The 12,345-nt window shown below is 33.0% G+C and overlaps 1 long non-coding RNA gene across 1 annotated transcript; it reads right to left on the bottom strand.

The window, feature by feature from the left end:
• Positions 1-2,455: 2,455 nt before the first annotated feature.
• On the bottom strand, positions 2,456-12,033 carry LOC107673600 (uncharacterized). The gene is made up of 3 exons (XR_001632418.1): positions 11,902-12,033; positions 3,688-3,714; positions 2,456-3,176 (listed from the first exon to the last, which is right to left on the bottom strand). It is a non-coding gene; the product is annotated as an uncharacterized LOC107673600 (long non-coding RNA).
• Between the last annotated feature and the right edge of the window lie 312 nt (positions 12,034-12,345).

Genomic DNA, 12,345 nt, shown 5'->3' with positions numbered 1-12,345 from the left:
GAGTCTGTGACTATCATACACTACTCGATTTTCTATGGAATCTGTCATCTCAAATCTGCAGACTGGCTCTGACTTTCAGCAACTAGCGTCAACTTCTCCAGACTGTAAATCAGTGGAAAATCAGGGCAAAAATCATGCAGTGTATTCCAGGTTTAAGACAGCACAACAGGGAGACCGGAAGGACAGCTGAGCTGACTGTCCTTGCAGTGTCAAACCATGTGTCCCTCAGACATGTTTGAAAACTTGCAAGAGCCTTGGTGCAAGAGTGAGGAAACATCTCACAGCAAGAACTGGCAAACAACTGGTCCAGTCCACGTTCATACAAATATTTACACATCATAAGAAATTTGTTGGAAATAAAAGCAGATAACATGAAAGGACGTTTCTATTTTTGCTGAGTTTAACTCACTATAAAAGGAAATAAGCATGTCTCTCTAGATATCTGTATCATTTTGTATTATGTTTCTGTTACTGTTTAATCTTGTATTGTGTGGTCTTCAGTTAAGTTATTTAGAGATAAGGGAATGTCTCCATCAAGGTCATTAATGTTATAAATAATTATCCATTGCATTTCATTCAGTAAAATAACACTTTTTGAAAATGTATTGTAAATGTAATGCAAATAATGCAGTTCTTATGCAGTCCATCACATTTCCACAGTGGCAAATTTCACTCAGAATTTACTGCAAAGAAGCGTTTTGGTTGTGTTTATTGAGGATTGTGAATAGAATCTGATGAAATTCAGCATAAAAATATGCAAAACAAAAAAATTCTGAAAATCACTTTCATAGCAATAAAAAAAAGAAAAGTATTTTCTGTACTTTTTACTTGAGGTTTATACCAAGTATATCTATAATACAAATAGATATAGTATACAAAGAAATAGTATAAAAATAGGTAGACTTTTAAAAGATTTATCCAACCTTTATCATTGACCAATAATCACACAACACACAACCAGCAGTTTAAATCAATGGTTGCTGTAAAGCAAACGAACAATGCAGCTCAAAAGTATAAAAATAAAATGTATGTGCAGAAGCTATAAATCCTGTTCTATAATTTTCAATTATGGCAACAAGTGTCAGTGTGAGAAACACATAGGGTGTATAGTATGTGTACATACAAGTGGGATACTGACATTCAAAATCACTGCTTAGAAAATTAATAGATTAATAATAATTATTAGAACGGTAATGTCCAAAATTAACAAACGTTATTTGCGTAGTTGCAGATAACTACAAATATAACCACACACAGACTTTACGTAATATCTTGGTTCAGTTGCAAGTGTGTTTTTGTTTCAGTGAGGAATGATTCATGGTGACTCATAACACTGCACACCTTATCTTTTGTGTGACTGTCCACATGAACAGAGTTTCTTAAACTTGTTCTCTGTGGAACAGCTGCCATCTAGAGGAGACAAACAGACCTCCTGATATGAACTGAAGGTCAAAACATTTCTGAAGATTGTGACTTGTAATATAAGTACACTAATTATTACAGTAGAAATGAATCTGCTCTCCTATTAATCTGCTATTCACTTATCAGAATAATGACGGGAATTTCAAATTAGACCATCAGATAAAAACAGCTTGGCCACACATGTATAAAAAAAAAAAAAAAACTAAAAATAAACAGGAGCTGACTTTCACCTTCAAATAACATACGAAACAGGAATTTACACTGTCAAAACAACAGCTTGAAAAACATTAATCTTTTATTTTGTAGCTCATTTTGCCATGGAAAAATAGACAAAGTTCTTCACAGAAGATCCTGATCACTTCACAAAAATGTGAAACACTCAAATTACAAACAAAATGACATTCCTACATACTTAAAACTATATTTAAAAAGTTTGTAAACTGATTGTTCTGTTTTGGCAGACATGAGTTGCATCTGAAAATATGAAATTACCAGAAAACCATCAGAAACTAGAGAAACAAAAACATTGATCATTACCACAGAATATATATTAACTTTCTAAAACTTATAAAGGGGACAAAATAACTTCACTATTATTAGAAGTGAATTGAAAAAAATATTAATTTTAAACAATCATTAAAAAAAAAAATACATCTGAAAAATATTTAAATGATTTAAATAGAAACATTTCCAGCTTTTATTATTTTGGGCTATTTTGATTCTCTTGCATATCAATAATTATGTGAGAAAAAGATGTTGTATGAACCTGATTAAGTGCCTTATTAAACACAAACATGCAGACCAATCAGAGGAGTCCATACTAGGAAATGACTGATCATGCCTCACAAGTGATGAACAGGAAGTAGTTCTTTCTCTTCCTGTGTGGTCCAGGCAGGCCGTCACTCAATCACACAAACTACAAATTTCAAATAAATTTGAAAGAAATTCAAGACACAAAAATTCCAGGATATTCCAGGTAATTCCAGAGTTCTGCCAGGTTGCTTAAAGTCAATACAGCAAAATATCATTTTTTAAATGCTGCGGTCTGGCTTTGGTTTCAATGTATTCCTTTTTTCAAAGAGAAAAAAAAAATTGTACAAAAAGTTTAAATTTTTTTTCCAAGTTCCATTGTTGATGATTGGATATGTTAGTGATCACATGTATGAATGGTCACTCTGTCCCTGATCTTCCACTCAGTAGTACAAACAGCAGGAGCTTCATCCTCCTCGTCTTTGGCTCAGTTTGTTGTACAGTAGGACAGAGGGGGGAGCAGGGGCTTGTAAAGGAATGTCTGACTCTTAAGGACAGATGAATTCAAAGAAAATGAACAGTAAGATAAGCTCTTTGAAGGTAGATTAGTGTCGCTCTGTTACAGAGTGAACTTTTATCAGAGCAGACAGGAGTAAGACGCCACTGAGAGTGGACTGAGAGAGAGAGAGAGAGAGAGACTGCCAGGAAGGAAATGGAGGGATGGAGACTAATAGCGTGACAAAAATGACAGAGCAAAGGAGTACGAGAAAGAGAGAGAGTCTGTCTGTGTGTGTGTGTGTAATCCACAGAAGTAGAACAAGCATTTACTGTAACGCAACTGGTTACGGAGGAATATCTGCAGCAACAGAGCACTTGTTTTCAGGTTTTAAGTTTTAAGAAGAGATATTAGAGAAAATAAGGCAACAAGAGGAATATGAGGAGGAGAGAAAGTCGTCCGACTGTCACTGGATGGACAGCGCTGCTGTGTGACGGTCTCTCTGTGGCTACAATAATCATAAAACAGAAAAAAAAACAAAAGAAAACAGACAAATAAATATGATGTTAAAACACATATGCAAAGAAAAAAAGATGTAACTGTTTTTGTCCATTTTAATATTCACATAATCATCTAGCATCTTTTATGTCTCCTCAAAACTAAGAATGCAGTTTTATATGAATAAAAATAGACCAAGAATAAAAAATTAAAACCATGATAAAATTAATTTATCATATAAAAATTATACAAATATTTTTTTTTTATAATTTATATATATATATATATATATATATATATATTTTTTTTTTTTTTTTTTTTTTTATTTTTTTTTTGTGACACACACACACACACACACACACACACACACACACACACACACACACAAACACCATACATACATATAATGCATATAATTAAATCATTTGCTTTTTTTAATGAGTAAAAAAATAATAGGTATTTTGTAATTTTATGTCATATTATAAACCAAGGGAAAAAACTGTATAGCAATAAACACTAACCTTCTTGTCTTGATGATTCAGCTGTTGCTAGAGGATATAAAAAGATGGTGGGAGAAAGAAAGACAGACATGTGAGGTGTAAGTACTTTTTACATTTTTACCTTTTTTTTTTTGAGAGCTACAAACTCGGAACATCATTCTTGAGAACAAATGAGAAGAAAAATGCACATAGAGACACATTTACCATTACACTCAGGCAGAAACATACTGAAAAATTACTAACGGCTGCACAACCCCAAAATACATCCTCAATGCAAATTCTCTTAAAGGTTGCACACAGAAAGATAGCGGGGAAAAAAATGAAGGTGGAAGGAGATGAAAGATTCTGCAAGAAACAAAAAAGTGGACTGGGAGGATGAACAAGAGAAAGGAGCGTGGAAAAGAAAAGATTTAGAGGGGGGAAAGGAGCAAGAGATACAAGACTCAACAGAGAAGGGCCACAAAAGCAACAAAGATAGAGTGATGGAGCGAAACACTGGAGAAGACAGAGAAGAGAAAAGACGAGAGGAGGAAGTGTGAGAAAAGCAGAGGGAGAACGAACAGGGGAGCCAAGAACCTGAAAGAAGGTCAGACGGCAAAAGGAAAGAGACGAAAGTGGGAAGGAGGGAGGGAGTTTGTGTCTGAGTGTCAATCTCTCAACAGGGGGTCAGACTGAGAAACATAATGAAGAAAAGATGAATGGAGAGAGAGAGAGAGAGAGAGAGATATCGCAGAAGTGGGGAAAGTAGAGCGTAGTAGACTAAACAAGAGCAGTTGCCTAAAACTATAGAGCGAGTTGAAAGTAGAGGACAAGTGTACAAACAAATATGTAGTTCATACTTAAGATAAACTTTAAAAAGAATCAACATGAAAAAAAAAAAAGTTTTAAATTAATTTGAGTGGTATTCTATGACTGTACACTTTAAGATTCTGTTTTTTTAAATCGGCTTCTTGCCTTCATTGGTATGTTTGTTTAAAATGGACAAATAACAATAATGAAAAAAGAGGTTTTAAAGTTACAATTAATTTAATGTACTTTCTCAGTTAATCTGCTCATACAAACTGCATGTATAATAATTATAAAATATTTGGAAAAATGGTTTACATAGCTTTAGACGATAGCATGTCACACCGCAGGACATGTCAGTTTTCCAAAAGCATTTCACGTCAACTAATTGCCTGCTCGTTAAACAAAATCAAGTTAACACATATTAGTTCAAGTTAGTTTAACCCATTATTAACACTTGACCAAACGGAGAGATAAAATCCTTCATTAAAGGTTTCATTCAGATATGCCTTCTTTTGATGAGGACACTGACTTTTGTCAATATTTACAGTCAAGAAATGAGAGAAAATGTGTGCAGATAAAATGAAACTGCCTCATTAGAAAAGAACTACAAATGAGCATCAAAACAATAGAAACATATCAAATTAAATCATAGCAAATTAAAAGTTCAAAAACATAATATTTATAAATGTAATGCATTTATAATGAACCACTAATCAAACATTGTTCGACTTCATCATATATAGATCATGTACATTTACATTAAGTCATTTAGCAGACGCTTTTATTCAAAGCGACTTACAAATGAGGACAATGGAATTAATCAAAATAAAAAAAAGAGCAATAATATGCAAGTGCTATGACAAGTCTCAGTTAGCCTAACTCAGTACATGTAGCAAGGACTTTTTTATGATTATATAATAAATAAAAAGAAAACAAATAGATAGAATAGAAAAAGAATAGAGAAAGCTAGAGATAGAGGGCCCTTTTTTAAATAATACAAGCAGTTAGAAAACAAATAGTTTTTTGTTAATTATATAATAAATAAAAAGAAAACAAATAGAATAGAAAAAGAATAGAGAAAGCTAGTGTTAGAGGCTTTTTTTAAAAGAAAACACGCAGTTAGAAAACAAATAGAGTGCAAGTCTTAAAGGTTAAAGTGTTGTTTTTTTAAATAAAAAAAGAAAATAAATAGATAAAATAGAATTTGAATAAAGAGTGCTAGAGTTAGAGGGTCAAATAAAGATGGAAGAGATGTGTGTACCATTCTTCGACATTTTTTTCCACATTTATCTTTCCACAAATTAAAATCTTGGAATACAGGAAAGTATGAAAAGCGATTTTCAAATTTGAAATTAATTTGAATACTAAACTAGTTTACACGACAAGGGCATGAAATGATTAATCTATAATTGTTATAGCTTAAAGGATTAATCTATAATATAGGATTTATCTATAATTGTTTTAAACAAAAATAAAATTAATAAACATATCATTATTAATATGATTAAACTAAAAATAATTTTTTACAATACACAAAAACAGCCTGCTGAGAGGAGTCTCAATTAAACAGTTGTTTACATCTAACAACATACAAAAAATTTAAAAGTAAACTTATTTAATCCAAATAAAAAATCTGCAAATATAATATATGTATTCATTTACAAAGTAATGGTAAATTTAGGCATGCAATCACACAAAACCTTAATCAGGCATTAAATAAAACTCTGATAAATAAAATTTGATAAGATTATTATTGATATTTTCTAATCTTCTATAATTACCATTAAAATATACCAACGTAGCCTACAATATCTACATAAATTTTTTTGCATGTTGTTTTAAATAGAAATGTCAGCACTTAACTGAAAAAAAGGAAAAAGAGAGAGAAGATAATTAGTCTTGAAGAAAAATATATTATTTGGGCAAACGTTTAAACCTATTTTTCTCTCTTACTAAAGTGAAATGAAATGTTTGCTTCAACAAGATGGCAGTTTTTTTTTGTTTTCGAGCACAAAATGTCTGCAGTTGTGCTTTCCTTGCATAAAACATGGCTGCCATGCTATGATGCAGAGAACGACTGGGAAGAGGATGCGAGAGATGGAGAACAGACGAGAGGGAGAGAAAAAGCTTCCCTGCTTCATTCATTTTTTTGAATGATACCCTTTACTTGTTATTGCTAAACGAAAACATTCGACTGACATGCCGAAAACGTAAGCGTATTTCCTTGTTTATATTTTCCGAAAAATCGGTCACTTCAAGGAAAAACTACACTTGTGTAAAGGCACCGAATTAGCGTTTTTTCTTATTCTCGCTTTAGAAAAACACTCTGGCGAATGACAAAACTAACAAGGCGAGAGAGGTGAATAAAAGGGGGAGGACGAGGTATCCACTGAGGTGGGCAGCGCAAAACGGACAGAGTTTCGGGTTTTTAAAACAATTAAAAACGTTGAGAAACGGACAGAAACTGGAAAAGGAAATTGTGTGCTCACAGCAGGACCGAGCGAGTTAAAAAGAGTCGAAAAAGACAGGGATCAATTAGAGAGAAAGTAGAACTGACTGAAATGGTTTTTCACAGCGGGGGAGAGAAGGACCGAGAAAGACGCTGAATGAGAGAGAGGAGGGGAAAAAAAACAACAGCAGAATTAATGTTTTGACAAGTTGCCCCGAGTAAGTGCAGGGAGCGGAGCAAAGTGAATAGGATGAAAGACGAGGGCACCCGGGAGCTGTTTTCCATGAGACGCCGCTCAATCAAGACCGAATATTGCCGAGTTTTTGGTCTGGTCGTGCTTTTATAGTTTGAGCGAGGTGTCTTGCTACCAAACTCCAGGTATGAACATCACAAAGCTTTTATTGTCTTTCTTCTCTTTTTGCGATATATACGAGTGAGGGGATGGATTTAACTGCGACACATTGCCAGCTTTTGGGGATCCTTCAAGCATGTTGCTGGTTCAGGGGGAACCATTTCACTGTTACACTCCATGAATCCGTCATGCTCTATAATGAGCACTACATTCAGTTATTTCCTATATACCAGACTTCGAATAATTCGCATACAGCTCAATACATCTCAAATGAATAGAAAAGCTTATTTCACAGCGCTAACCAACCTTGCAACCAACTTGTGACTGGATTCCCTCTGGTATTACTGATCTATTTGCAGTCCTTAGCTTGTTCTGTTTCCCATGAGCCTGGTCATTAAGGCTCAAATGACCTAGCGAAATGAGCTCGACTTAATTAAATTTTAAATACAGCTTGCTGCTGGTGCCGCGTGACTGAGATTTAGCTCCGGCTGCAGCTGTAACGTTGTTTCCGCGGTGAACACTGACAGGACCCTCAGTCCAAAACGGTCTGTCAGATAAAAGACCTGCCACAGGAAGGAACCGAAGTCGGTTTGTGGCACTACCAGGAGGGACAAACACTAGCTGTGCAAAACATGCCCTGGCGCAAAGTCACGTCACACACACCTCTCCTTTCATTCATCTTTACATACAAATGATCAGAGGAAAACAGCACAGGAAAAATGCTGTAAAGGTGTGCAAGAAGGCATGCGAGAAGACGGAGGGTCTGAAAGCAAAACGTGGTGGAGAATGCGGAGATATATGGAAGCAAATGAGGATAATAAGAGCAAGTATTAATTTTAAATGTTGCTTTTAGGCTCGTAGAAAAGAAACCTTGAATGAAATACATTTTAGTCGATGTCAGGAAGGGTTGAACCGTGGTCAATGGCAATAAATATTACAATTTAATGGCAAATAAAATATACACACAAAATTGCAGAATGTAAATGAACATTTATTTAGCTTGTCATGGACGACGGAATGTTAATTGGACTAATCGAAAATTAAACCAAATAAAATATTGTGAATAAATAAAAAAGTAAACGCATGAAAACAGTATGAATTCTGATAAAGAAAAAAAATATATACTGTTTGAAAAAAAATAATAAGAGAGATACAAAACCTCTCCAAAAGATTATGAATAAAATATAAATAGATATAAATAATTAAAAAATAAAGTCTATTTTGTATTATATGATATTATATAATATTAGATTCAATTTTTCAATTATTCAGTTATACCTTGACAAAGAAAAAGAAAAAAATATACTGCTAAAGTACTGGTAAAATTATATATTATATAATAATAATAGTAAAATTACATATTATATAACATTCTTCTTACTGCACAAAAAAATGCTAAAAATGTGCATTTATACCTTGAAAAAAGAAAGAAAAAATATATACTGCTAAAATATATACTGCTAAAGAAAAAAACACATACTGTTTGAAAAAATATTAAGAGAGATACAAAACCTCTCCAAAAGATTATGAATAAAAATATAAATATCAATCATTTAAAAAAGAAATAGTATTTTGTATTATATTATATTATATAATATTAGATTAAATTAAATTATATATGTTATTGTATTATATAACACATATTCTTACAGCACAAAAAAATTAAAATACTAAAAATGTGCGTAATACGCAAGTATAATTATGTTAATTGGCCAACCAAGCACAGCGGTCAACTAAAATGCTTAAAAATAGTCAAATATATATGTATGAATATAAACAGATGTGTCTATAACTATTCAGGAACATGATGCAATGGACAGATGGAATGCAATATGAGGAGAAATCCAGAAATGGACAGAGTTTGAAGAGAGTGGAGACTCAGGGAAAGTGTAGTGGATAAGACTCTGATTAGTTTTGCTCCGGTAACGACAGATCATAAAAATGAGGGAGGGAAGGAAAAGACTAAAAGAAACAGAGAGGGGGAGATTAGTGCCACTCCAGGAACGACTAAACACTAGGAGGAGAAAAAAAAAAAGGAGGGAGGGAGAAGCAGGGATGCTACAGTTTAGTCTGGATTAGGTTCGGTCAGAGAACAGAAAAAGAGGGAAAGAGCGGGATAAAAGTGATGGACCATCTGAAGCGAGAGCATGAGAAGAGGAAAATGTGCAAAGACGAGGAAGAAAAGTTGTCATTCCACGCAGTCATTAAAGCATCTACCACGGATAAAGTAAATGTTAGTCCGATTGAATGAAGAACCTTTTCTTCCTCAAAACAACTAAAACTCCATCTTCCCTTATCAAATTTTGCTCCTAAAATAAACAACATCCACCTCAGATCATGATGTTTCACATACAAACATTTCAAATCAATTGCACAAGCATTTTCTGCTCCAACCACAAGATATTTCTCCCTGAAGGTTACACAACACATCTCCTTAAAGGCTTCAAGAATTTGATTTCACAACAGCTAGTTTGTTTGATTCACTTTATGTGGAACAAACGCAATGGTTACCCACTTTTCCAACAATGAAAAAGTAACTTAGATATTTAAATACAGTACTGTATCAAACTAGACTGTAACAAACATAAAACATTTTCATAGCTGATGAATAAGTACAAATGGTGTCATGAAAAGTTAGAGAGAGTGCGAGAGGCCAGAAGGCAGGTTTGGGGCCGGGACAGGACTTGGATATTGGGTTCGACAGCTTCTGAGTTGGTGTGCGTGTCTGTGCATGTGTGTGAAGCAGGAGGTGGAATTGGGTCGGACGGCTTACGGACCCCACTGCCATTCCCACTCTTACTGGGCGGCATTCCCTGCTGATCCCGCATCAGCCAAGCAGAGCGGAAGGTCAACATAACTGCAGGGCTCTGAGAGCCAGCCTCGCTCCACGCACACACACACACACACACACACACACTAACATGCACATACGCTTTCACACATCATGTTATAGCAAAAGGAAAAAGAGATGGCAAATAGAAATATGTGCAAATAATTAAAAATAAAATATCAATTGACAACAGCTAATAATAAATATGATTTATGATTACTGTACTAGTTATAATTACAATCTACAAAAATATACATACAAATTCCCATTTCAAAACAAATGTATTTGTCTTCATTTAAATGTATTATATATATATATATATATATACACAATTTAAGGACATTTAAATTTACTTGACTAAACAGACCGTATTTTTCTATATTATTTATCATTATTTATATGAAAATATACATACAAATTCTAATTTCAAAACAAATGCATTTTTCATTATAGTAATGTTTACTGTAAGTCAAATTAATAATAATAATAATAATAGTTTGTTTTTGTACATACATTGTATATACATACATTATTTGTATATAAATTTTGTTTCTATAATCTAATGATTGTATCTATATTATCTACAAAAATACATACAATACAAATTTGAATTTCAAAACAAATTTATTTGTTATTATGTTTATTGTAATTCAAATGAATAATAATAATAATAATGTATTTGTTTTTTATATACATACATTATTCGTATAAAAATTTGATTTTGTTGCTATATTATTTAACTATAAAAAAATACATACAATACAAATTTGAATTTCAAAACAAATGTATTTGTATGTATATATTTTTATTATGTTTATTGTAATTCAAATGAATGATAATAATAATAATAATGTATTTGTTTTTTATATACATTGAAAATACATTATTCGTATATAAATTTGATTTTGTTGCTATATTATTTAACTACAAAAAATATATACAATACAAATTTGAATTTCAAAACAAATATATTTTCATGATGTTTAAATTCAAAATATTAATAATAAACAACAATGCTGTATTTATTATTATTATTATTGTTGTTTGTTTTTGTATATACATTGTATATACATACATTATTTGCATATAAATTTGATTTTGTTGCTATTTTTAACTACAAAATAAATACAATACAAATTCCAATTTCATAAATGTATATTTTGTATGAATGTTTATTATAATATAAATGAGTTATCACATATATTAATATTATTAAAATTTTATTATATAACAAATATATTTTGATATACTTATATTATTATTAGTAGTAGTAGTCAACAGAGATTGGTAAAATTGGATTTTGTTGCTATATTATCTATCTACAAAAAAAAAAACCATACAAAAAAATCATTATTTTTCTTTTTTATTTAAGTGTGTTATAGTTGCTTATAGTGTGTGTGCGTGTGTGTGTATTGTACACCTTTAATTTGTGAAATTTCTCATTTGAAAATAAATGTGTTTTTTTTTTCATGTACAGCAATGCAAGCCGACTTTTTAGCCAAGACTTTCTTTACAATTTATTTTGCTATTTTAATCTGCATTTTAACCATTGAGTCAGAGAAAAAAAAAAGAAGAAGAAAAGGATGAAAAATAGAATGATGAACCAGAGAAATGGTGAATGCATTAGCAGAAAAGGGGAAATGTGAAGAAGGTAGGCAGAGAGTAGGGAAAGCGAGCGAGCGAGCGGTTGCGTGCAGAGAGAGGGGCATGTCTGATTGCGTGAGAGGGTGTGTGTGGGGGGGGTGACATGCTTTTTTCCCAAGGAAATAGTGTGGACAAAAAAAACCTAGAGGATGAAGAGAGGACTGTACTTACTCGGTGGACAACACACAGTGACTCGTAGTTTCATACATGGGAGGGGGGGTCCGTCGTCTGTGGATAGTGCTGGAAGGAAAGACAGAGAGAGAGAGAAAGAGAGAGTAAAACAGGAGACTGATGTCTTTGACACTGGGAAAGAGGAATATAAATTTGTTGCCACCAAATCGATGCTTTAGACTGCTCACACGAAACACAAATACACACATAACCCAGGGCCATCGATGGAATGGCTAATCCATTAGCGCTAGCAGGAGCTGTAACGGGCTCGTTAATGCTGAGCTCGGCACGACCGACTGTGAGCCGTTCCGCAAATGATGGACACTCTGATGCAGTCAGATGGGCTCTGCGCAGACATTCACACTTCATAAACTTACATGATTACACTGTTACAACATTATTTACACACTTGGAGGTCATACTTGCTTTCAGCTCATCTCTAAG

Source organism: Sinocyclocheilus anshuiensis, unplaced genomic scaffold (genome assembly GCF_001515605.1).
Source record: "Sinocyclocheilus anshuiensis isolate Anshui unplaced genomic scaffold, SAMN03320099.WGS_v1.1 scaffold1247, whole genome shotgun sequence".
In the NCBI taxonomy this organism is placed as follows: Eukaryota; Metazoa; Chordata; class Actinopteri; order Cypriniformes; family Cyprinidae; genus Sinocyclocheilus; species Sinocyclocheilus anshuiensis.
The sequence above is the reverse complement of the archived record's forward strand: the minus strand, read 5'-3'. Positions and strand labels throughout refer to the sequence as shown.